The sequence below is a fragment of the Pleurodeles waltl genome, chromosome 6 (assembly GCF_031143425.1).
Source record: "Pleurodeles waltl isolate 20211129_DDA chromosome 6, aPleWal1.hap1.20221129, whole genome shotgun sequence".
NCBI lineage: Eukaryota > Metazoa > Chordata > Amphibia > Caudata > Salamandridae > Pleurodeles > Pleurodeles waltl.
Window position 1 is genome coordinate 412,385,581 of NC_090445.1, and position 24,391 is coordinate 412,409,971.

General features: G+C 45.1%; 1 protein-coding gene across 5 annotated transcripts in view; it reads right to left on the reverse strand.

The window, feature by feature from the left end:
- AMPD2 (adenosine monophosphate deaminase 2) overlaps positions 1-24,391 on the reverse strand; it is a 353,387-nt gene that overhangs the window by 167,079 nt on the left and 161,917 nt on the right. Inside the window, exon 1 of one of the 5 annotated variants that reach the window (XM_069238355.1) lies at positions 10,731-10,858. The exons of the other annotated variants lie outside the window; for them this stretch is intronic. The gene's annotated coding sequence lies outside the window, so the exon portion shown is untranslated. Of the gene's footprint in view, positions 1-10,730; positions 10,859-24,391 lie in introns of those variants that run through there. 5 annotated transcript variants of the gene reach the window in all.

A 24,391-nucleotide genomic window follows, 5' to 3' on the forward strand; every position in this document is an offset into this window, starting at 1 on the left:
GCTGGGTCTGGGGTCCCTGAGTCACGTCTGCTATGACAATGTTGGTTTTTCTCATCCCTCTTATTTCACTATGAGCTTTCAACTTGAATGCTTGCAAACAGACAATCGCTCTGGGTAGCATTCCAACCCATCATTTTTTGCACACTGTGCCACTGTAGACAATGGTCTCACCCTTTCACCCTGCGGCCTACCACTTTTGTAATTAGGAAATTTGAGATTCCGAACTCACCTCGATACTCCTGCCCCAACAACACAGCTGCCAAGTTGCCCAGGTCCATGCGTGCTGTGCTGCTCCAGGCCAGTTTTCTTCCCCTTTCAGTTATGGGATTTGTAGTCCTGTTTTCTAATGAAATTAAAACAAAAAAACTGGACTGGAGCAGCATGGGCGTGGGAAACTTGGCATGGCTGCAATAAATCTCACTGACTAAGCTGCACCCCTGCTCATGGCCCCACTGAGGAGGAATGGCTGATGTCCCCCGAGGTCCCACTATATACACTTACATGGGCTAGGGTCCAGGAAGTGCCTCTTTCCCTTAGTTGTTGCGCTAATGCCCTCCCACCCTTAGCAGACCATGACTCCAAATACGTTCTCTGCCCGGCCCAAAAGCGCGCACTCCACGCCCCCAGTGTGCTACAAGGTATAAGCCAGGCTTGTTGGTTAAGTACATCAAGCTACATTTTCTCCCTACAGGACTCGTTTTAGTTTCCATGCTATTTCGAAATCCATGTTGTTGTTTTTGGCTGCTCATCCCATCCTACTCCCTCCCGCACACTCCAGCCAGCGCCTCACGCGCATAACATCTCGACGGCGTCACAGCAGTCAAGCCCGAGGGCCGGCCACGAGAATCATATGAGTCTGGGAAGTCATCTTCTCGCGCGGTGGATCTGGGGCAGGCCAGGGATAGGTCGGGACCCTGCGCATGCCAGGCCGCACCCTTTAAACAGCACTGCCCATGACACATAATATCTAAAACTAAGCATAACTGCGGTGTTGTCAGAGTAGCGACATACGGAGAATATGTGTAAAGCTCCAGCCTCCAGCGCTCTACCCCCAAAGCCATTCGCAGAGGCGCAAAACCCGCCCACGCGCCTAGACGCCATCCGTTTATACATGTGCTATCTTAAAAAAAAAAATCATCCAAAGCAGAGAATTAACGAAAACTGACTACAATACCATAGCCATACACTTTCTAACTGACATCTGAGAGCTGAGGTGCAACATCTGAGAGCTCAGACAGAAACGCACAAGCCCGGTTGAAATGTGTCCAATGGAAGATTTCCTGCAAAGTAATGAAATAAAACGCTTCTTGTGCCCACTGCCAAGCGATGATTTTGTTTCCAAAACAGGAATGGAACATTGCATAACATGGAAAGTAAGAATGCACAATAGGTCACGGACAAAACATCAACGCTGCAGGAGGGATGAGACCCTGGCAAACAGCATCATCACCGAGGCATAAGCTCAGGCTTATTAAAACACTTTAGGTTTAAATGTCTGCAAGGCATATAATATTGCAAGAGTACTGTTTCAGGTGGAACTCATTACCACCCAGAATCTCATACTGGGAGTTAAATTCCACGAAATGGGCGATCTAGAACGAGAAATACAGGCGGAATTTCACAGAGTTCCCAGTTCGATGGGGCTTAATATGGATATTTGCTACCTGCTTCGAGCAGAGGGGTGCATTCCATGTTCCCCTTGTGCCTTGGTAGAGGGTAGGGTGGTGATTGGGGATGGGCTGCACTAGTGGCTGCCTGAATGGGAATTCCTCTCACCCTCTAATTGGGCCTTAACAAGCAGAGGTAAGTCCAACAGGTCTGGCTTTATGGTGCCAGTGCATGTAAACGCATATAAACAAATGCTGTAAATAAATGCTGTTTACATGCACTGCATGCCAAATACTGGTCATCAAATAAAAAACAACCATACTGGCCTTGCCAGTGCTGGGACAAATAGCAACAAAGGATTGCTTTCCGTATAGAATGCATATGGGAGCTAAGTAAGTGAATGATACACCAAACATTCAGTAGCTTGAAGTGACAGAGTAATACTCCTCTGAGAGGAGTCACAGCCCATTCTCCGTGCATTTAGATAATAACTGGTAACAAAGCGTGAGACACACAGTCGCACGTCCAAGCTAGATCCAAAAAGCTTGCATTGGTTCAGGTCTGAAGACCAGTAATGGTAGAGGGAACTGCAGACCCTATCGCTCACATCCCTTGCCAGACCAAATAATATTTGCATACCCGGTATCTTTTGCTAAATCATCACCTCTTGGGCTTTTAATTCCACATGATTTGTTATAGCTGTTTTTTGGTGACATGAGAAATCGCTGCCTGCTGCGGCACAGACATGGGAAGTGGCAGGCCTGGCACACACAAAGTTGCCCAGAATGAGTCGTTCCTGTCCGCGTCCATCTCCCAAATGTCATTGAACATCTAGAGATGTTAGAGATGACATCAACCGGAAATGGTGTTTCAAATCACGGACGCTAGAATGTGGTTCACTAATGGTTGTGCCTTTCTCCACAGCTTTTGCTCCTGGCTTGCTTCTGTGGTGATTCGTTGACACCCATGATAAAAAGTGTGGCTTGTGGGGGGCAGAGAAGGATCCAACATATTCAGTTTTACCACACTGTACGCCAGTTTGCCAGCAGGGCCCTGTTTGCTAGTTTTCTCATTTCCCATTTCTATACCTTATTGCCTCGTACCCAGCCTGCCTTATTCACTGTATCTAAGGTAAATCACAGGTATCATATGGTCTGGTACTTTTGCGTCTTTGAGCTGCTTTAAATACTGTTGATCACCAGTCTCCTCTTTATGTTACTTGAGTATTTCTGGTTCTGTTTCCGACTGGAGTTTCTGTGAGGCATACTTAGTATGCTTGCTAAATAAAATGGATTGTGCCTGTGTGATGGGATCGTAGTTGTGCACGTCTAAGGGGCATAGTTCAGTCTAGTTGTGTTTAAACACCACTGTAAAGCTGGATCATGCCTCAGTCCCCTCCTCTTCCCCCTGTCATCACGAGCTTGAAGAGGAGGCAGAGAGGGCTGACCTGCACATCAGCAACGTTCATGAAAACTCAAAACTCGTGTTTTCATGAACGCTGTTAAATTGTTAAATGTGCGGGGGCCGAGACGGGTGGTTTGCATGAAGTCCCTGATACGGAGCTGTGGCTGGCCTCCAGCACTCTCAAACCACCCTGGCCCTCCTCCTCTCACTATCAGATGGCACAGATGGTACTATTGTCACTGATGATCTCCGAGGAACTCTATCACTCAGACCATAGTACAAGTGTCTCTGGCGTTCGTCATCTCGGGCTGTCTCTATCAACAAGTGGTGAAAGTGCCCTCGATCCCCGTGTCTCAACATTCTCAGATTGACAAATAGATTACTCTGGCACACTTGATCTCACGGTGTGTCTATTACTCTTCCACCATCATACAATGTCTCTGGTGCTCTCCATCTTATAGTCATCTCTGCTCTCAGACCGTCGTACAAGTGGCTCCGGCGTTCTTCTTTTCAGAGTGTCTCTATCACTCTCAGAGCATCATACAAGTGTCTCTGGTCCTCTCCATCTCAGAGTGTCTCCAGCACTCTCCTTTCATGCCATCATCCTTTCATGCCTCTCTGGTGCGCTCCACCTCTGAATGACTTTATTACTCTCATCCCATTGTTCAAGTGTCTCCACTCGAGCCATCTCTCCCTCATACTTGGATCGTTGTAGAAGTGTCTCAGGCCAACTTCACCTCCAAGTGTCTCTATCATTCTGAAATCATAGTTCAAGTGTCTTTGGCACTCTCTGTTTCCAAGTGGCTCCAGCACTCTCAAAACACACAGCAGCCTTCAGTCCTTCCCCCCTCCAAGCATCTATATCTCTATCAGAGAGTATAAGCGTCTCTGTCTCTCTTCGTTTCTCAGTGCCTCACTCTCAGATCATCATACAAGCCTCTCTGCTGCCCTCCATCTCTGAGTGTCTCTGTTACTCTCAGACTATCATACACGTGTCTCTGGTGCTCTCCATCTATGAGTGTCTCTATCAGTCTCAGACACTTGTACACGTATTTTTGACCCTCCCCATCAACGCGAGTCTATATCATTCTCAAGTTCTCACATCACACATGATGTATGCGCACACGTGTGGTGAGGTGTTCGCAGAGCTCATCACACTGCGGTGGGGTTTTTAGTTTTTTTGTGCTGTTGCTATTCAGTATTGGCAGCAAGCACTGGCAACTCTTTATTCTATGCTGTTCTTGTTGTTGAGACTACTAACAAGGGAAAATACTCTTTATAGGTACACAGACTTTCAGCCTGACACAAACACTATCCTCTTACTAACCCCAGCAAAGATTTTCATTGTAAAAAATCCAGATCTACTGGCTTTATTAAAGCTGGTTACCATAGCACTGAATCTTTGAACCTTTGAAGCTTTAAAAAATGCAAGTGTCATCTTGAAAAATCAGGATGAACAGAAGTACATTTTACGTAGCATATGCACCATATGCACTTGGTAACAATCGTTAGCTGAACATTCAGCTGTATTCACCTGCAAAACACAAACAAGCACTGCCAATGACAACAGGACTGGCTTATAAACGAAAGTGCCTCTTCAATCATATTCAGGTTTAGGGACTCACTCATGTATCACATATGCCACTCTTCTTTATACTGGTGCATTTTTTCATCTACCCACTGACTAATTTTTTGCATTCACCACTTACAAAACCACCATAAAACACACGTACAAGCACTACAGCATATGTAAGAAAAAAACAATAAAGTAGAAAAAAAAAAAAGATCATCCTGTCACCTAAGCAGGGCAGGCATGTGCTCGCGATGACAAATGAAATTAAACGTAGCAGCAAGTGGGTGTCTTAAGGTGCTATTGTACATAGTGTTTTGTTGTTTTAATGTTCCAGTATGGCGTTTAGAACCAATGTATTGGACAACCTGTAATGGTAAAACGATTTTACCACATGGAAAATAATGTTCCAGGATGGTCGCCTGGTCTAGAGGTAGTGGTCATACACAGCTGTGGACACACAGGTTGTGACACACTGGTGATGAAATGAGTGGCAAGCATGCTGTTCCCCTTTAGTACTGTCTGGGGAGCTGTAGTATGCTGTAAAACCAAAATAAATAGAGGAGAAGGAAATAAATAAAAGGGAACATCTAAAAGGAGAACCTGGACAACCAGAGAACTGTCCCACCAGCGCTTCCATTGTAGCGCTTTATTTCAGGCAGATGTGCACATGTGATCGAACAAGTGCTATCTCTCATAGGCAGTGGCGGCCAGCACCAAATAAACCTGATGGGGTGAATATTAGACCCACTGACAAGCCCTGCTTACTCACCCAGCTCTTCGGGTCCCTGATGCAGGATTACTATTTGCATTTCTAGTACTCCTGCTGTCTATAAGGCTCCTAAAGCATACATTACCCACAACAAAATGGAATGAGGTAAAAGTCATGTTTTTTGTAGAGGCTCCAAACTGCAGCAACTTGCATGCACACCTATAGACTACCTCTGGAAACCCCGGACCTGAAATGTTTTTCTGCTCTGACTCCCAGTCGCTGACAGGACGCACACATCAGACAAAGGCACAGAAGAGCAAAGCCAGACATAATTCTGTTCTTAATAAATACAGTAAATAATTGTTGAACTCCCTCACCTCCAGGGGCAGCCCCTCCATGTGAGCGGAGGAGCATCACCCTCTAAAAAAAATGCCCCCAAAACTGAAAAATAAAATGGTAATAAACAATGTTTATTACCATTTTATTTTTCAGCACCCCAACCTGAACCGAGTGCCAGGACGGGGTGGGGCAATTGCTGCCAAGTAGTGGTAGGGAGCTGTGCACTTGCTCAAAGTGCGCATGTCAGGCTGGCCGTCGTACTTTAAACTTCTCTAACTCAGCTGTCTTAAGACAGCTGAGTTAGAGAAAGCACAGGCCTCCAGCGCTCTGGTGAGCTATGACAGAGGCCACTTCCACCAATCATGACGCTGCTTTCATGCTGGTTACTAGCATGAACGCAGCATCAGGATTGGTTAGTGGTGTTTCCTGCTTCCGTGCGTTGGAGTTTCCAGGAGCAGGAGGACGCTGTGAGGAATACGCCTGCAGGTAAGTGACTTTTTTTTTTTTTAAATTAATGTGCCCTTACCACCCTCGCCCTCCCACTGTAAACATAAGCCAGCCACTAATGCTCACCTCTCCCATGATGATCTGCTTCCAGGGAAGCACGTATGTCCTTTAGTAGACAGCCAGAGCTCCTGTCTCAGCTGTCCACTGGCTAGGGCTAGACTGGTCTGTTGTTCATGCGGCTTCCAGCAGCATGCTTTCTAATATTAAATACATTAACACTGCAAGCTTCTGTAGGATGACGTCCAAAGTAAAGACGAGCATGTGACATACAAGTACACAGACTAAATCTTGATTGCAAGTTCTTGCTGATAACAGAGCCCACCTACTCTACTGCCATACCCACTTCCTGCCTCCTTTGATGATATAATGACTTAAACCAGGCCCATCTCATTTCCGTGATCAGCTGGCACCAGGATTAGCTAGAGCACGCTGGTGCGATGCTCCTCCAGGCACTGGGAGCCTGTGCATTCTCTCCACCCAGCTGTTTAAGACAGCGCAGGCTGGAATGTTTAAATTGCGCATGTCAGGCTGCTCATCGCAAGATGGCCGCCCAAAGTGACAGGCACATTTTAAACTGAAGAGCACACTGTTCCTCCCTGCAGCTGACCCCACCCTCAGACTCGGCTGCCACTGCCAGCATGAAAAATAAAATGGTAATAAATTTGTTTTCTTAACATTTTATTTTTCATATTTGCTGTACCGGTAGCGGAGAGGCGATGCTCCTCCATCCTAATGAAGAAACCACCGCTGCTCATAGGTCATGAAAGCCAGTGGCTGAAGTGGGATGACCCACTGCCCCACACTGTATGCTGTTATGGTTGGAAGCTGGAAATGACACACTCGTATAGACCAATGACAGAAGAGGACTGACCTAAATCCCATTTAAGCATTATACGTATATATTTATATACATGCATGTATGTACATTTTAATTACCAGCTCATGGCAGACAATTAAGTCTGTATTGCCTACCAAAGGGATTCTAGCAGGAATCATTATAGTGCAAATCTTCAACCCCTAAGGTTTGTCAAAGGGTGCAATCAACACCAAAGTCCTTGCCTACTACAGTAATCTATGAGATTCCATGAAATAAAATACATGCCTGCAGGTTTTGACATAGTTCACTTACCCTTAATGGCCTACTGGCTGCTAAAATGAGCGTATCATAATAAAAAAGTCAGGGCTTTTCAAAATAAACAGATCAGACCTGTGACATCTGAAATAACTTTGCCCAATGAACCATTGGGGCATGTATATTTTCTCACTGACTTGTCACAATTGCCATTGAGCATAAGCTTTTCCACAAGACAACCATTAGGTTTACCTTAAATATGTTAAAAATATGCACAAAATTACAGTTGTCAAATCAATAGAACATCCTTCCTAAGAGGGCTAGCTTAATAAGGATGTTCATAAGGATTTTCATAGTGCACATCTTCAAGCCCAACAGTTTGTTCGAGTGGGTCATCAGCACCAAAAGTCTTGCCAACAACAGTAAATTGCTAAATTCTATGTAAAAAAAAAATACCTGTCTACAGGCTTCAGCGTTGGGCAACAACACTCCTCTCTTATAAGCCTATTGCCTTTAACACATGCTTTTCTCAAGTAAATCAGAACCATTACTGTTGTCATAATTGTTCATAATAAACAAATTAACCCATGGAATCTGGCAACGAACCAGTAAGGGCCAGTCTTTACCACTTGAGTAATAACTTCTATGACAGGGATACTGAAGTGTACAGAAGCTTTTCACAGGCATTTTTTTGTCCTTATCATAGTCTCTGAGGTAAAAATTGATTTTTTCATGAACACTTTTTCTCCTATTTTCTATACATAGTATGCGCACCACACTTTGACTTGTTCTTTACTACACTAGCAATTTTATCGCACGGGGTGATCTCGCACTCTTCCTTTCACCTTTTTTTATCTCTGTCTTACCTCTCTGGTTTATCCACCACTCGAGCACTAGGTGACATGTCTATGTTGCCCAAACACTCACTATTGATGATTTCTCTGTTGTTAATCGTGTATGCACACACAATGGGACTTGCATATTACACTAGTCTCCCTCTATCTATGAGGTAATTTGGATCTTGTACTACCTGTCGCATCCATCTATTGACAGTGTCATTATTGTAAATAGTTCCTTTGTTTTGTTTTGTTTTATTTGCACCCTTGAAAAAGTCCGATAGGACGAAACACGTGTTGGCTGTTTTCTGTTGTATCATTTATGGACACTTATACTTACTGAACACTTTTCATCTCCATCTCCAAAAGGAATAAAAAAAAATTCCAGCAACTTTATTTTACTTTGACGTATTATTGATTGTGGAGTGCCTTGGTCTTGTTCATTTTCTCTTGCATTTTGTATCTACAACACTTAACATAGGTGGTTCTCTCTTTTTTGGTTCCATTTGTGTTCTTGTGTACTTTTAAAACCCGTGGTGGTTGGGTTTTTCTGACCAGGAGGGCACCATTTGCAGTGATCAATCAGATTTATTTGACTTTCGGAGTGTCTGCGGATGTGCAACGGGAGCATCAACCACCATTCTTCTTCTAAGTAGCACTGAAGTGTGCATACACTAGCAACCATCATGTACACAGTTACGACATTACAAATGCGTACAACTACCAGGGTAAAAATCGTCTACCCACAGGGTTTGACATAGGTGGGGCCAATACCAAAACCCTTCCCTGTTGTGGTAATCTGTGAGATCTCATGTAACTCAATACCTGGATACAGTCTATAATACTGTGTGATAACAATTGACTGTTAAAGTTGTACTGGCTTCAATAAATCTTTTTTGCAATAAGCCAGGCCTACTGCCTTTGCATAATATTTCATAATAAACAGAACAGAAATATGCCATTGGATATAGTGTTTCCCAGTGAATTGACCTTGCCATCATAACCAACTTAGGTCTACAGTATTGAGAGCATGCTTTCCCGCAGGCAGCCATCAGGCATACAGTCAAAACAGTACAAATGTATACAAAATTAAATTCGGTCAAGCAAAATGCCATTGTTCCTAACAGGGCACAGCAAGGATTTTGTCAGTCTAAAGATTCTATCCATATAATTTGTGGGAGGAGGGGTTGCAGGACTAATTGTAAAACCCACGGCCACTATGGTAATCTATGAGATTTCACGTAACAAAATACCACTTTGCAGGCTTTAGTACAGAGTGATAATGATCCACATGCTTTAACTTTCAGACGTTAATATAGAATGATAATGATCCACATCTTTCACAATAAACACGCCAGGCCTACTACCTTTAATTAATTTTTTCATAATAAACAGACTATATAGAAATACAGATATAGGGGGTCATTTTGACCTTGGCGGACGGCGGAGGCCGTCCGCCAAGGTACCGCCGCTGAATGACCGCACCGCGGTCAAAAGACCGCGGCGGCCATTCAGACATTTCCTCTGGGCCGGTGGGCGCTCTCCAAAAGAGCGCCCGCCGGCCCAGAGGAAATGCCCCTGCAACGAGGACGCCGGCTCAGAATTGAGCCGGCGTAGTTGCAGGGGTGCGACGGGTGCAGTTGCACCCGTCGCGTATTTCAGTGTCTGCTTAGCAGACACTGAAATACTTTGCAGGGCCCTCTTACGGGGGCCCCTGCAGTGCCCATGCCATGGGCATGGGCACTGCAGGGGCCCCCAGGGGCCCCGCGGCACCCCCTACCGCCATCCTGTTCCTGGCAGGAGACCCGCCAGGAACAGGATGGCGGTAGGGGGTGGAGGATTCTGAAGGGCAGTGGTAAACCGGCGGGAGACCGCCGGTTTACCCTTTCTGACCGTGGCTGAACCGCCGCGGTCAGAATGCCCTCGGGAGCACCGCCAGCCTGTTGGCGGTGCTCCCGTGGTCGGTGGCCCTGGCGGCCACCGGCCGCCAGGGTCAGAATGACCCCCATAGTCCTGATCATTGGCTTTCCAACATAACTAACACACTCCTGCTGTACTGAGCTTTCCTACAAGGCACAAAGTGCTATAACACAACTTCTTACCAAACAGATGCTGTACTAAAGACAATCAACACATGAGCGTAGCCAAAGCACCTCTTTTGCTGGTATTTCTGAAAGCTCTTTTTCTGTTCATCACAAAAGGGCAGGCAACAGCTGCACAGTCAAGCCAGACCTAAAAAGGACTTTGAAACGTTTGAATTTACAGGAGTGAGACTTTGCTTCATAACAGGCACCTATTTTTGTAATGTGTTGTTGGACCAAAGACTGACCCTGCCCCGCTTCATTGGTCCTTGGCCACTGTCTCAGTCCTGTGGAAGCTGCCTTTGTCCTGCGTCCCCTACCCCTGTCCACTAGATCTCTCTGCGTCCCCTACCCCTGTCCACTAGATCTCCCTGTGTCCTGCTATCCCTTACACTCGAACTGAGGCCTGTACTCCGCCCTGTGGTCCACGGAGTGGCTCACTGGGACTTGCCTCCGTTTTGCAGCCTCATATATCGTTCTTTTAGCTTCCTCTCCGTCCTGCAGGCTTTGCTGGGGGGTGTGGGTCTGCTCCGGTCCTGTGGCCCCTACCACGGCCTTATGTGGCGCCTTCTGTAGGATCCCCTGGGTCTGTGGCCCTTACCTGCCTCCTATGGCTGTTGCCTTCTGGCAATGTTGCCCTCCTCTGCCTTGGTTCCTTCTTTTGCCTTATAGTTGGCTCAGGAGCGTCCCGTTGCAGTACTCCAATACACCATCTCTTTTTATCAGTCTGAGCCTTGTTCCCACCCTTTGTTCACGAGGCCCCAGAGCTGTCTCCACCCCTCCCCCGCCTGTTTCTGTGTCTCCAAACCCTTATCTGTTGCCGACAGAGTCTCGAGGCTTTCATGCCCCTCAGTCAATAGCTCCCAATGATAAACACCCTTTTCTCACAGCACCAGACAGACCCACAAAACACCCTGCAGACAGGGCCCGCACAGGCCCAGATATACCGCTGATATCGGGTCGACAAATATATATATATACAAACTGGCCGGAGTGTGCAGGTATGTAGTCTGGAATATCGAGAAAGGAAAATCGAATTACCAGCATATCGTTGCCAAAATACCGAGAGCACACATATCGAGGGAATATATATGTGTGTGTATGTATATATATATATATATATATATATATATATATATACATTGTCAAGGTTTTTATTTGTGGAGAAAGTAGAGTAAACCTATACTTATCTGTCGATACTGTAGTCCTCGAAATTTTGCTACGATTCTGTGGTAACTTGATATTACCAACTTGCTGTTTCATACCCACACCCCATGCCAACTCATGCAGCCAGACATGAAATACCTATAACTATAGGTTAGGCATTTACAAATATTCCTGCTTGGGTATATGTGAATACACCCGGATATACTTAACCTGGGGATAGGCATATCCTCCTATACCTGTCAAGAGTCTGACATGCCCATTTATACCTGCCCAGAAACCAGAAATGCCCAGGTATACCTGAGCTAGGGCCAGACATACCCACATATAAAAGCTAAGAAGGCATCACATGCCCAAAAAACAGCTCAGAGACAAGGCATGCCCAGCTGCAGCTGAGTTAGGCATAGTCACATACACCAGCCCACGAAGCATGGTATGTCCAGATGCCTGCTACAGATCAGGCGTACCCAGGTATATCAGAGGTAGGGCCGGGCATACCCTCAGATGCCTGCTAAGAAGGCATCGTATGTCCAAATAAACCTGCCCAGAGACCAGCAATGCCCAGATATAGCTAAGTTAGGCACACCCACATATACTGGCTCAAGAAGCACGGTATGTCCAGATACCTGCCAGAGAGCAGGCATGCCCAGATAAACCTGCGCTAGGACCAGGCATACCCTTATATGCCCACTCAGAAGGCTTCTTGTGTCCAAATAAACCTCCCTAGAGACCAGGGATGCCCAGCTATAGCTGAGTTAGGCATACCCACATACATCAGCTCAAGAAGCATGGTATGTCCAGATACCTGCCACAGATCAGGCGTGCCCAGATATACCGGAGTAAGGGCCAGGCAAACCTATATACATTGGTTCAAGAAGCACAGTATGTCCAGGTACCTGCAAGAGACCAGGCATGCCCGGACATACTTGAGCTAGGGCCAGGCATACCCTCACATACCTGCGCAGAGTGAATTGTATGTCCAAATAAACCTGCTCAGAGACTAGGCATACCCAACTATACCTTAGGCATGCCCACATATACTGACTAAAGGAGCACTATTTGCAGGGCGTAGGTCATTAAGATTATGGGAGGAGTGTGTGAGCTACAGATTTTCCAACAATCACATTGACGCATAGTGTGAAAATACATTATACGAGAAGTAGGGTGCACAAGAGGGTACTTAAGGGACAGTGGAAAGGGACAGGAATACGGACTGGTAGGAGCACTAAGTGAGAGAAAACACAGTATTTTGTGAAATAACCAACATTTTTAAGTCTTTCCAAACAGTGAGAGGAAGAGTGTGTCTATTTTTGTCTGTGATATGTAAAAACTCCAGGTGAAATCCGACAGACGTCTCACCATACCCGACTGAAAGCACCTGTATCCAACTATTTATCACAAAATGCATTTATTAAGGAGGGTTTAGCACCCCAAACATCCCCTCGACGCTACGCCCCTGATGACTTGTACAGATACCAGCCGGAGACCAGGTGTGCCCAGATATACCAAGTTAGGCATGCACAAATACATCAGCTAACGACGCACGGTATGTCTATATACCCGCCAGAGACCAATCGTGCCCCTATATACCTGAGCTAGGGCCAAGTATACCTATATATGCCTGCTCAGAAGGTACAGTAGGTCCAGATACCTGCCAGAGACCAGACATGCCCAGATATACCTACTCACTATACATGTTCAGGCATGGGTGGTAAGCAGCCTTCATCAAAGAATGCCTAAGTACACCTGCTGATGATCAATGGGCCATGACCTCTCTCAGAGCATATGTAGATACTATGCCCTACCCAGGACAGTGTGCCTAGATGTACACTGTCATGTGTGGTGGGCTATGGGCTGCATAGGAGAGCGTGTCCCAATATACCTGGCCATGATATGCAGCCTGCCTTGACTGTTTCTCAGGCATGCCTTCCAAGATGCAATGCATAACCAGATTTAGCTGGTTAGTGTGCAGTATTGGTCAGCTATAGAGCCTCAAGGGCCAGGCATGCCCAAATATACCTAATCAGTTATGGATGGCTTCCAGCTCACGGGGGCAGCGTGATTAGATTGAACTATTCAGTCAGGCAAACATGCCCAGATATTACAGACATTCCTGCTCAGATTCTGCTGCTCAAAGGCCAGTCATCGCCTGTCCAGACATAGTTGTTAAATGACTAAGCATGGCCAGATATACCTAACCCGTCATTGGTGGGCCCCATCCTTCATTAGCTGCAGCTAAGTATATCCTTATTGTATTAAACCTATACTAGGGATCACACACAGACCCTTGCAATAGAAGGCAAGGATATCTGCATGAAGCAAGGCAGGCAAAAGTGTGCCAGCACAAGGGTATGGAGAATCAGTGGCATATTTTAGTATATCAGGTGTGTTCCCTGCTCTCTATGTCTGAGACAAAGCAGCGTAACTTTGGTTGCTGCGCTGCACCAACGCTCACTAAACATAGCCTATATTTGTTATTGGTGCAAAGAGAATATATTATTCACTTTCAATTACTGTAACATGAAGACATAGTTTAAGTACACAAGGGTGAATACACCAGAGAAAGGATACAAGGAAAACAGCATTGGCAAAGTAAAGTATCGGCCCACTAGCCCTGGCAGTGGAGTACACTGTTTTAAAGGCACATGTGCACAATTTTATGGCAAGGCACGGAGGCTAATATTATGCATCTCCTCTTTATTGCCACTCACACAGCAGCACTTCTAACGCAACATGGGCCTTGAAGCTAAAATATATATATTTTATGTAATTGCTTTTTCAGTTATTCACCTCAAAGAAGATACTTTCATACCTATCCTCCTATTACAAGATCATGGTTGTGGGACCTTCCATAAACTCATGCCTTGAGGATGCATATGAGGTCAACAAAAAGGCAATAAATTAATAATTTATAGTAAAAAAACTGCAATGGGCCAACAGTAACATATTTTGTCACTCAGATCGTGACTGGGAATAAGTGTCCCAGTCAGGATAATAATCCCTAAAGTGTTGAAAAAAAGTAGGAGGGTCGCATTCTTAGTAGTAAAATTGGGTTTTATTCCATAAAGTTATTTGTTCAAGGACCCAGAGGTACAGCTGCTGCTTCCACTCCCTGTAACCATCTGCCAACCAGAAAGATTCCAACCCAAGCATTCCTCATTCAGATCACTGCCCACATTATGATCTCGTACATGAATTTAGACAACAAGATAAGAGACAGACACAACACATTCTTCCTTAAACAATACCACAAAAATGTCATGGCAAACACTCACAAGGAAGTGGGCATGAAGAAGGAAGACAGACAGGAGCAACAGGGGAAATACATAGAGAGATACACCAACCAGAAACATAAAACAACCCAGATGTTGTTAAGTCAATCCACTCAACAATTTCACAACAAAATTGCTAAACCTTTTGGGAAATTTAACAGCCATTCACACTTGGTCACAGTGGGACAAACAGGCAATGTGGACAGATCATCAGCTCAGACCTTGTTGCCAAATACACCAGCACCTTCAGAGGCACAACCAAAATAATCACCACAACCATCCAACATAACTCCTGGATAACCATTTGAGTCTATCACATTGTCCCAAGATCCCGGAATGAGAGAAAACTTGAGTGTGGGAATCCAACTCAGAAACACTTCTTCAATATCTAGAATTAATATCTGAACTTCCAGACGAAGACACCTCCTTCCCCTCTCTTGCACACTTTGACAACTTCTAAAACGCCACACTTTGCTAACATTCCTCATAAAAAAATATTATACAATTCTGAGACTTGAAAAAGTTGGGAAGACTTGCTATGCCCCTTCCTTGACTAAGGACCAAGTTTCACTAGTACCTACTGTCCAAGATCCCAAAATACTTCCCTGGTGCCCTTCTTCTTGTCATCGTTCTCTTTACCAATGGCTTGCACTTTAGGAATATTCTATTAGACAACCTCAAAAGACCAGTCTTCCTGTCTCTCTACAGACATCCAAGCCATCCACATAATCTCAAGTAAGATGCTTTGTTTCCTCAAGATCCAGAAGAGGCAAACCCAGTTGAAGTAGAAGCAGTGCTTAATTTGAGCCAGTGGTTGCCACTGAGGGCACTAGTACTCTTTTTTGGCAACTGGCACTTATTTTTCCTCATCTGACATTTCCCGAGAGCAAGAGAGGACATAACAAAGAAAAGGGAAAAAAGAGCAAGATGGAACTCCGTCAGAAAGGGAGAATGTGGGAACCTGCAAGAGTTAAGTAAAGGGACAGGGAGTGTCTGGTAGTCGAATAAAGAGGCATGAAGTGAATTCAGGGCTATGCTGTCTTGGTATTTTGTGCACTGACATTTAATATCACTGGCTGCAGGCTTCTAAGCAGCTTCGGGCACTGGCACTCTTTCCTTTACAAATTAAGCAATGAGTGGAAGTAACACAACACTCCCAGACCAACTTGCTCACTTCAATCTCACCACAATGGTGACCATGCTTGACAGCTATCTGGACTTCACCCATAACTACTTGGTTAACATACTCAACTGCCCCCATTGTCAGCAGGGTGGTGAAGAGAAATATTTCTATGCACTGCCCTAATACATTTAGGAACCCTGTTACAAGATACTAGCGTTAAATTGTGGACCATTATCCTTCACAATCCACCCTAACAAACCTTCTCTCAGGAAAAGCCTATCTAAGAATTTCAAGACATCTGTAGTATGAACTTTGTGCACAATACAAATTTCCAGCCAGGTATAGTGAAGGTCCATCAGCACCATGACATATGTATCCAGGAAGTTTACACTTGGGCAAAACCATATGCCGAAAGACATGTATTTAAAAAGATACATGGGGACAGATGAATGCAGTGCTTTGAGGACGACTGAACAACACACCACACACCCATTAACAAAGAAAACTCACAAACATAAGTAAATCAACTCTCCAAGCTAGCACCATCTACAGACCCAGCGTTTTATCCATCAGTCTTGAATCCAACAACAAACCAATAGACAATCAGAAAATTGAGGAGAGTCAAAAAGGAAAAAATACAGAAACAACACGTTGGAATTTGAAGAGCCTGGTGATAACCATACAATCCATCTATCCTCAATCAAGCTATCTAAACATCAACTAACTGCACTATTGGAAGTATCTTCCTTTGTTCCAACACAGCAAGACTCTTTGTTGGAAAATGAAATAACCCTTTGCAAATTTATGAGAACAATTCATTGGAAGGTGTTTTTTTTACTTTAAATCAGAATGAACAGCTGAACAAACTCAGAGCCAATACAAAGATTTTAAAAAGACCATAACACTAGCAACTTCTTCTCACACAACACTCGATAATTTTGAGACACTAGCCAAGCAGATTTGAAGGAACTAAAGTTTCAGACATCAACCATATCTAATTTGACCAGGGATACCCTCACAGCTTTGGCCAAGAAACTAGTGTTATCTATACACAGAGCAGATAAGGAAGGGGTGCTGGTAATAATGGATTCCGAATGCCGCAAAATTAAACTCAAAGAGCACATAAACAGAGCAGAAGAATTATCTTGGGTCAGTATCAACACTAAGAATTTCTTAACAACCACTTTTCCACTTCACTCATGGCTTTACATGCTGCCAAAAATACACAAGAATGCACAAAACCCACCTTTTCATCCAATTGTTTCACATTGTGTTTCAATTCATGAACACATTGGGAAATATATTGATGAATTTCTCCAACCATTGTTAGAACAGAAACCATCCTATTTAAAGGATACAACTGAACTTTTGAATAAACCACGAAACATGACATTACCTTGTGATAAAGAACTAAATCTATGCACCACTGATGTGAATTTACTCTCCACTTCTATTTCTCACAACCTGAGTCTACAAGCAGTAGAACAGTTACTGCTGAAAGCTTATGAAATTCAAGAAATCAAAAATCTTCATCCTTCAACTATTGCACTTTGCATTATACCATAGCTACTACCAATGGCAAAATACATTTTATCTGCAAAATAGTGGCATATCTATGGGTTTTTTGGGGTGCCCAGTTATCCCAATCCATTTATGTCTCTGTTTACCCGGATCATCCCTCTCATTATCACTCAGTGAAAAACTTGGCGAAACATCACAATTTGGTTTCTCAACACCTCCCTCAGATAGCATAAAGCCACTGCATTATTCATCATCACCAGCGACATTCATATTGCCCGCACCAACACCACTTTTCTGATACAAGGCCACACTCCGTTTATTCCATTTAGTGCCATTGGCCAAAACAACATAGAAATTGTTCATTGTTTAACCTCAAAAGGACCCCGAAACTATGACCAACCTGTACCCTTCGTCCATCCTTGACTTTCACCCAATTTCCAACTTGTATACCAGAACCTCCACCTGACTGTGGAATCTCCCCATGACTCTCCAGTTTGGTCAGATCACCCTCGAACCAACTGGGAACCATTTTCCTTCTGGCCTTCCACCCCCTCATGAACTCAAAAGGTGTTTTCACCTTGTCCCTCAACTGCGTGGTACGATGAGCCCAGATTGCCTCTTGCACAGCTGAACCAATGTTTTGATTTCCCTGCACTGGCAACTGAATTGTACCTTTTACCATACGATTCATACACTCAACAATGCCATTAGCTTGAGTGTTATAAAGTGCAGTACGTCTGTGAGCGATACCATAAGCTAGCAAAAACTCCTTCATCTCAAGGGACGTCAACTGCGTACCATTGTCAGTAATGATGGTATGAGGAGAACCTTCCCTCCAGAGCAATACTTCTAAAACAGAAATAGTGCTCTTTGTTGACACTTCCCTCATAAACTCCTCCTCCATCCATTTAGAAAACACATCCACCAAGACTAAAGCAAACCTTCTATCATGACCTACCCCAGGCAGTGGCCCAATAAAGTCCATACAGACAGTATGCCACGCCTCACCAGGATCTTCAATATGACCCATTAAAGACTTCTTGTCAAGTTTTAGCCTTTTTACGCTCTCCTTACACTGAACACACTCTTCCACCCACTGGGCAGTTTGCATATCAACACCAGGCCACCAAAGGTTTTCCTTAACTCTTCTTTGAGTCAGTGTTTGTCCTAAATGCCCTTCATGTGCCAAACGTATAATTTTCCTTCGTAACTTTTCCGGGGGCACAAATCTGTCACCCCTCATCATCACACCTCCATCCCTCAACGACAGTTCATCCAAAATCTTGATATAGGGTCTCACCGATACTGCCACAGAACTCTCCCTCCTTCAACAATCATCTTACTCACATACTGAAGTACGGACTCATCCATCAATCCTTGCAACCACTCTGCTTTAGAGAAAGCACCCACACCAGGTTGCACTATAGCCTCCACCCATGCTACCGCTCGATCTTCTCCCTCCATTAGCTGTGCCTCACCATCAACCAATTTCCAATCCACCACCAGCCGTGAAAGAGCATCAGCCTGTACATTTCTCCACCCCTGAATGTATTCAACACTGTACACATACTCCTGTAAATGAGCTGCCAATCTGGCCAACCTTGCAGAACCTTTGCCAGCACCACCGGCTGATAACACCTTAACTAAAGGCTTGTGATCAGTTCTTAACTTGAAACAAATGCCCCACAAAAATGTCCTGAAATATTCCACTGACCAGGCACCCGCTAAAGCCTCTCGCTCAATGACCGAGTAGGCCCTTTCACTTTCAGTGAGAGCGCAAAGCAAAAGCTACTGCCCTCTCCACACCTTTGAGACAAAACCGCACCCACTCCAGACACACTAGCATCCACAGTAAGAATGGTAGGAGAAGATGTTTCAAAGGGTACCAGAATTTTCGCAGCACACACCTCTCGCTTTATATTGTCAAAACATTCCTGCTGTAAATCTGACCACACAAAATTGCAACCTTTGCGCAATAACACTGTTAGAAATGGGGTCTCTAGTTGGCAGTCGGTTTGCACCCTGTCCAAGTAGGGACCCTCACTCTAGTCAGGATAAGGGAGATACTCGCTCAGATAATCCCTGCTCACCCCCTTGGTAGCTTGGCACGAGCAGTCAGGCTTATCTCAGAAGCAATGTGTAAAGCATTTGCCCATAACATACAGTAGTAAGTGAAAACACTACAAAAGTACACCACACCAGTTTTAGAAAGATAGCCAATATTTATCTATATAAAACAAGATCAAATACGATAAAAATCCAACATACCGTAAGAAAAATATGAATTCTGCAAGATTTATCAAAACTACAGTTCCTTGAAGTCGATAGCTCCACCTGGGGCTATCATGGCGTCGTGATCAACAAAACCAACAGTTCAGGCCGGCCGCGGCGTTGCGGGCCAGCTACGGTGTCGAGAAGACCCGCAAACAGTACCTTGGATTTGTAGGGCGTCGTGATCCTTGCAGTGAGCTCCGGAGAGCGGCGTCACTGACATCGCGGTGTCGGTTCCAGAGTCGGTGCAGGAGTCGTCAGGCCCTTGAGGTCACATGTGTTGCAGATCGAACTCCAGGCTGATGAAGTCAAGGTGCGCCGGCGTCGATGGCGTTGAGGCTGCGGTGCGAAGCGGGACGATGCGACGTGCAGTGTCCACAGGTCACGGTGCAGGCTGCGGCTCGGTGACGGCGTCCAGCTGCGCTGGTGAGACCAGGGCTGCGGTGTGAAGCAGGGCGGTGCGACGTGCGGTGTCCACAGGTCACGGTGCAGGCAGCATCGTCGTCGTAAACGCGGTCATCGGTAGGCCCAAGCCAGTGGTGCAGGACGGGACGGTGCTTTGTGACCCTCACGAGCGGTGTCCACAGGCCACGGTGCAGGCAGGATGTCTGGTGACGACACAGGAGTCGAAGGTGCTGGCGTCGGTGGACAGGGGCTGCGGTGTGGGATGGGACGGTGCTTTGTGTACCTCACAAGCAGTGTCCACAGGCCATGGTGCAGGCAGCGGCACTGGTGTCAGCAGGAGCATCGTCGTCGGGGATGCTTGGCTGCGGTGTGAGCAGGCTATGCCGGAGTGCGGGGCCCACAGGTCGCGGTGTGAGCAGTGGCTCATTGAAGTTGTCCGATGACAGCGTCGGGGAGACCAGGGTTGCGGTGCGAAGCAGGGCAAAGGCGACTACGTGTGGCATCGGCAGGTCACGGTGCAGGCCAGCAGCGTCGGTGGTGGCATCGCAGTGGTTTCTCCTCTTGAACAGCACAAAACACACATTTCCCAGTGCTGCAGGTCGAGGAAACTGAAGTCTTTGGTGTCCCTGAGACTTCCAACAGGAGGCAAGCTCTACTCCAAGCCCTTGGAGAATTTTCTCAAGGAGGACACATAGCAAAGTTCACCCTTTGCACTCTTTTCAGGCAGAAGCAGCAACTGCAGGCCAGTCCAGCAAAGCAACACAGCAAAGGGACAGTACTCATCCTTCAGTTCTTCAGCTCTTCTCCTGGGTAGAGGTTCCTCTTGATTCCAGAAAGATTCTAAAAGTCTGGGGTTTTGGGTCTTCTTCTTATACCCAGTTCTGCCTTTGAAGTTGGCAAACTTCAAAGCAAAGTCTCAAGTGTTTGCAAGACTTTTCCTTGTCCAGGCCAGGCCCCAGACGCACACCAGGGGGTTGGAGACGGCATTGTGTGAAGGCAGGCACAGTCCTTTCTGGTGTGAATGACCACTCCTCCCTCCTCTCTAGCTCAAATGGCTCATCGGGATATGTAGGCTACACCCCCACCCCCTTTTGTGTCACAGTCAAGAGAGGTGCAAAACAGCCCAACTGTCAAACTGACCCAGACAGACAATCCACAAACAGGCAGAGTCACAGAATGGTATAAGCAAGAAAATGCCTACTTTCTAAAAGTGGTATTTTCAAACAGACAATTTAAAAACCAACTTCACTAAAAGATGTATTTTTAAATTGTGAGCTCAGAGACCCTAAACTCCCAATTTTATCTACTCTCAAAGGGAATCTGCGCTTTAAGGATATTTAAAGGCAGCCCCCATGTTAACCTATGAGAGAGATAGGCCTTGCACAGTAAAAACCGAATTTGGCAGTTTTTCACTGTTAGGACATACAAAACACACTAGTATATGTTCTACCTTAAACATACACTGCACCCTGCCCATGGGGCTACCTAGGGCCTAACTTAGGGGTGCCTTACATGTAGTAAAAGGGAAGAGGTTGAGGCCTGGCAAGTGGATACACTTGCCAAGTTGAATTGGCAGTTTAAAACTGCACACTCAGACACTGCGGTGGCAGGTCTGAGCCATGTTTATGGGGCTACTAATGTGGGTGGCACAACCAGTGCTGCAGGCCCACTAGTAGCATTTGATTTACAGGCCCTGGGCACCTCTAGTGCACTTTACTAGGGACTTACCAGTAAATCAAATATGGCAATCATGGATAAACCAATCAACAATACAATTTCTATAGGGAGCACTTGCACTTTAGCACCGATTAGCAGTGGTAAAGTGCGCAGAGACAATAAATCAGCAAAAAAAGACCTAAAAAAATAGGAGGAAGAAGGCAAAAAGTTTGGGGATAACCCTGCATAAAGGGCCATTTCCAACAAACACTCTCAATCCTTCTGTTTTGGCAGCAAAGTTCTCAACGAATTTTGAGTAGTATTCTATGAGACACATAAAAGACCTCAATTCATCTTTGTTCCTTGGACACAGAGAGAGTTTGATGTCTTCCAACAAATCCTTTTTAGGTTTTACTCCTTCACCAGAAATGGTGTGTCCCAAATATTCGATCTCCTTAGTCAAGAAAACACACTTCTCCTTCCTTAGTGTAAGTCCCACCTCCAAATGTTTTTTCAACACCTTTCTCAAAATCTGATTATGTTCCATAATAGTTGAAGCAATAACTAAAATGTCATCCTGAAAAAATAAAACGTTGTTGAAACCCTTGAATACACGTGACATCATACGCTGAAAAACACTTGCAGCAGATGATAAACTAAAGGGCATTCTGTCAAAACGGAAGGTACCATCCATAGTGATGAATGCAGTAACATCCCACGAAATGTGATGTAGCCGTATTTGATGATAGCCACTCTTAAGATACAATTTGGAAAAAAAATCCCTCCATTAAGTAACATAATGAATTCATTGATGTTTGGTAGAGGAAACATATCCGTCACAATGTTCTGATTGACACTGCGGAGGTCCACACAAAATCTTAACTGGCCATTCGATTTTTGTTGTGATAACAACCGGATAAATCCATTCAGGTGCTTCAATAGGTTCAATAACCCCTTCTTTTAATATATCCTTGAAAAACTAGCTCACCTCCCCCTGACAATAATAGGTACTTTCCTCACCTTATGTTTCAGTGCAACAGCTCCGGGCTTCATACAAATTTTATGCACGCAGCCTTTTAGCTCTCCCAACTCCTCTCGAAACACCTCCTTCACTTCCTCAAGAATAACATTGACATCCACATCATCAACAATCAAGATTTGTTCATTACCTCTAGGATTCACAATTATGTTCAAGTCATACTGGTGCATCCAACCCAATATTGGTGGCCCAGATTCGGCCACATACACTTTACCAAAGGTCTCTCTTGTCTTGAAGCTAATGACGGTTGTAAAGAAGCCCAATATCTCAATCTCTTCCTCTTGGTAACCTCCAGGACAAATATCTTTAGCCATCAACTCAAGCTGCAGCCAGTTCTTCATAAAAACATCCTTAGGAATGGTTGTGTATTTTGTTCCAGTATCCACCATCAACTCAACACTCCCACTTCCAAACACGAACCAAGCTTTGCGCCTAATTTCTCTATTGTCACAGTACACTCTGTCATCCTCACCTAAACTAAGTATGCAATCCACCGTCTCACATCTGTCTTCACATGCCGCTACACTTTTGGACTTAGGCCATTCAAAACACATCCGCGCATAATGGCCCTTACGCCCACACTTTCTGTACTCCTTTCCAACTGCAAAACACCCTTTAAATTCACAATTTTGGTGTGAGCACTACTACCACATGTTACACCTCTTCTTATTTACATTTAATCTCTGAACTTTCTGTATTTCTTGCGTTTTTCTTTCCACAGCACCCACACTACTACATTTGGTCTCCACATCTCCTACAACTTCCTGCGATATTCGTTGTTCCCTATCACCATTACCATACCTTCCCATTTCTTTCATGCACAAGTCAGACTCTTCTACCACTTTGGCCATGTCAACTGCATCTTTCAAACTAGGATTCTTGGCAGCCCACAACCTTTCTTGAATTTTCCTACTCTTGCACTGAACCATTAATTGATCCCTAATCATTTCCTCACACATTTCTCCAAATTGACATTTCACAGACAACTCCCTCAATCTGGACACAAATTCGCCAATAGATTCCCCCACCCTCTGCGGTTGAGCATAAAATGTATACCTTGCCAAAACCACATTAGTCTCCTTTGCAAACCTATTGCTCAATCTCAGCCTAGCTTACCTGTACACATCAGTAATGTGAGACCCATTATCCATAGCTACTGGCATAAACTTAAACAGTCTCTGTGCTTCTGAACCCAAACAGTTCAATAAAATTGCTTTTTTTACGCACAACAGTAAATTCTTCACTGTCTAACACCAACAAATAATTGTCACACATGTCTATCCAGTCTTCCCACTGGATCGCAGGTACACCTTGATGTGGAAGGAAACAAGGTGGTGCAGTAATTGAAACGTGCTCCATGGCTGAAATGCCTACACGGCCAAACGTAAAACCCTGCAGGGCGTGTAAATCCCAGACTCACACAATAATAGCTATGGAGTGCACATCACCGTATGTGCTCAAAAAAAAAAAAATACACTCACTGCTGAGCCCAGTAGTCCAAGGTGTGAACATCACCCTGGGTAGAATTCCAGGAATAACTGTTCCCCTTCAACCAAGGAACTGTGACCCTTGACACGCTGAAAGTGTGCACATCACAGCACAAAGTAATGATGTGCAGCCACTCCTGGAAGTGGGAAGCAAACCAAGAAGAGTGACGCACTGCGTTTTCAAAAGCAGTTGCAGATGAACAACGTAACCCAGTGCAGCCACTCCTATGCAGCCACTAAAGAAACAGGCACTGGCCCTCTGCTGAAAGTGTGCACTTCACAGCACAAAGTAACGATGAGCAGCCTCACCTGGGCAGCCAATGA